This window comes from Scyliorhinus canicula, chromosome 4, assembly GCF_902713615.1.
Source record: "Scyliorhinus canicula chromosome 4, sScyCan1.1, whole genome shotgun sequence".
Lineage (NCBI taxonomy): Eukaryota > Metazoa > Chordata > Chondrichthyes > Carcharhiniformes > Scyliorhinidae > Scyliorhinus > Scyliorhinus canicula.
In genome coordinates, this window is record NC_052149.1 from 16,397,552 (window position 1) to 16,400,793 (window position 3,242).

The 3,242-nt window shown below is 50.1% G+C and overlaps 1 non-coding gene across 1 annotated transcript; it reads right to left on the reverse strand.

Moving 5' to 3' along the window:
• Positions 1 to 2,862: 2,862 nt before the first annotated feature.
• Positions 2,863 to 2,935, reverse strand: trnag-ucc. The gene has a single exon. It is a non-coding gene; the product is annotated as a tRNA-Gly (tRNA).
• Positions 2,936 to 3,242: the final 307 nt, after the last annotated feature.

Consider the following 3,242-nt stretch of genomic DNA (forward strand, 5'->3'; position numbering starts at 1 on the left):
GGCCTGTGTAATTCTTATTTATTTCCAACTCCACCAGAATGACCAACAGCCTTTCTAACATAAGAACAGGATTCTCCACACGAGATTTTAAAAGGGGGTTGGAAACAACTGACACACGTTTAACTCTTGGTTTGTCTGGATTTCCTTCAGATTTCCTTTGTTTCCCCTCAAGCCCAGTTATCAGCCTGGCTTTAACTCTTACTTGGCTTCCAGACTCACTAGAATGTCCTGAGGAGTAAATAGAGGGCGGGATTCTCTGATTCTGAGGCTAAGTGTTGACGCCGTCGTAAATACCGTTGTGTTTTACGACGGCCGTTAACAGGCCCCCTAGGAGCAGTGATTCTGAGCACTACAGGGGGCCAGCACAGCGCTGGAGTGACTCACACAGCGCCAGCAGCCGATCCAGCATCAAACGGGCGCCACGGGTCTGCGCATGCGGGCTGCAGCCAGGCGCGAACACGCGCATGTGCGCTACGACCAGTGCGAACTCGCGCATGCACGCTAGCTTCCTTCTCCGCGCCAGCCCCGGTGCAACATGCCGGAGAGGTACAGGGCTTGCAGCGGAGTAAAAGAGGCCCCCACCAGTAGAAGCCGGTCCGCCGATCGGTAGGCCCCGATCGCGGGCGGGGCCACTGTGGAGGCCCCCCCCCGGGGTCGGATTCCCCTCACCAGGCCGCCCCCAGCAGGGTGGACGCCGAGGTCCTGCCGGGTTAGACCACATGGGAACGGCGCCGGCGGGATTCGGACTATCTCGGCCGCCACTCGGCCCATCCCTTGCGGAGAATCACCCGAGGGGGGGGGGGGGGCGGGGGTGCGTAGAGCAACCCCCGACTGTGCCGGCGCTGACGGTAACAGGAGAATCGTCGGACCGGCGTTGGGGCAATGTCACGTGAATCGCACCCGGGGTCAGAGAATGCCGCCCAGAGTCTCCAACCGGGTGTCTGAGAAAGGTTTACCCTTTCAGGGAGAGCGAAACTCTGAAGAACCTCCTTCAGCTCTGAGTTCAAAACAAAACTAAAACTGGAAAAACAGTCTGACTAGAGAAAGGAACATTCCAGAATGGTCAGACAGCATAGGTTGTCAGGTAAGGCCCAGCAATGTAAAACAGCTCATTGGCCGACAGCCAAGTCCATCAAGATGAATCATCACTGACGTCAGACCAAACAGCACATCCTGCTGTAGATTCCTTTTTTTTAAATGAAAGATGAAGCCCATCTTAAAGGCATAGGTCCCATTAATTGTCCAGGTACGAAAATTAAGCAAGCCTCAACAAATAAAGGGAATAAACAGGGACTAACAGGGATTAACAGGAGGGTCCTTACATTCAGCAAGTGTCAGGAACTTGAAGACTGGCTGAACTCCTCCTCACTGACCTGGGTGGGACAGTGATCAATTTCAGCCATGTTGCTTCCTACCCTCAGTGCCCACACACCCTCCCCTACCCTCCATGCCACTACCCCAGCTTTCACCAGCTGATCTTTCTTCATCAGGGTCCTGGGGAGAGCGGCACCTCTAAAATGAAGCGTTTTTCCAGGAAACACATTGAGATAAAACACATAGATGAAGTCAGATTTGTTCAAATTGGCAACAAGGTGGGTTAACCAATAATGTCCTTTGGAAATTACAAACTGCCCAGACAACCTCCGGGGTCCATGACTTTGAAATTGCACCCAGACCAGGTGCTGGCCCCGCCCTAATTTGAAAATCTGGCTCATTGAATCTAAAATTAACCAAGTAACAGGTTGGGCAGCACAGTAGCATAGTGGTTAGCATCAATGCTTCACAGCTCCAGGGTCCCAGGTTCGGTTCCCGGCTGGGTCACTGTCTGTGCGGAGTCTGCACGTTCTCCCCGTGTCTGTGTGGGTTTCCTCCGGGTGCTCCGGTTTCCTCCCACAGTCCAAAGATGTGCGGGTTAGGTGGATTGGCCATGATAAATTGCCCGTAGTGTCCTAAAAAGTAAGGTTAAGGGGGAGTTGTTGGGTTACGGGTATAGGGTAGATACGTGAGTTTGAGTAGGGTGATCATTGCTCGGCACAACATCGAGGGCCAAAGGGCCTGTTCTGTGCTGTACTGTTCTAAACAACTACAGTATGATCAAGTCACCAAAGATTCACAGGGGAAAAGACATTAAGCTTGAGAAAGACTCATTTTACATAATCATAACAGACTACCTTTCCGCATATCTATAGATTTTTTAAAAAAAATAATTTTTATTGAAATCTTTGCAAAATAGAATACAAAATATAAACATCTTAGCTCTATTAACATACAACCGCGGTAACACCCCATGAACGATGCCCCCCCAGCTTCAATAGCAACTTCAAACAAAAAGGAAAAACAACAACAAAGAAAGAAAAAGAAGGAAAAAAGAAAAAAAAAACAAACAAGAGGGAGATAGCACCCTCCACCAACCCATGTGCACAGTTCTCCCTCCCCCCAATCCTTACCCCAATCCCCCCCCCCCCCCCCCCCCCCCCGGGCTGCTGCTGCTGTTGGCCTATTTCCCTACCGTTCCGCCAGGAAGTCCAGAAATGGCTCCGCATAGCTATAGATGGCAGTCAAACAATACCAAGCCTTACTTTTTTTCCGTCAAAAAGTTCTTTCAAATTAAAAAAAAAATTTTAGAGTACCTAATTTATTTTTTTAAAAATTAAGGGCCAATTGGCCAATCCACCTACCCTGCACATCTTTGGGTTGTGGGGTGTGGGGGCGAAGCCCACGCTAACACGGGGAGAATGTGCAAACTCCACACAGGCAGTGACCCAGAGCCGGGATCAAACCTGGGACCTCGGCGCCGTGAGGCAGCAGAGCTAACCCACTGCGCCACCGTGCTGCCCCAAAAATATCCAACCAACTTTTTATTGCGATGGCCGGGAATCGAACCCGGGTCAACTGCTTGGAAAGCAGCTATGCTGACCCACTATACCACCATCGCTCACTTATATCACCATCGCTCACTTATATCACCATCGCTCACTTATATCACCATCGCTCACTTATATCACCATCGCTCACTTATACCACCATCGCTCACTTATATCACCATCGCTCACTTATATCACCATCGCTCACTTATATCACCATCGCTCGCTTATATCACCATTGCTCACTTATATCACCATCGCTCACATATATCACCATCGCTCACTTATATCACCATCGCTCACTTATATCACCATCGCTCGCTTATATCACCATTGCTCACTTATACCACCATCGCTCACTTATATCACCATCGCTCA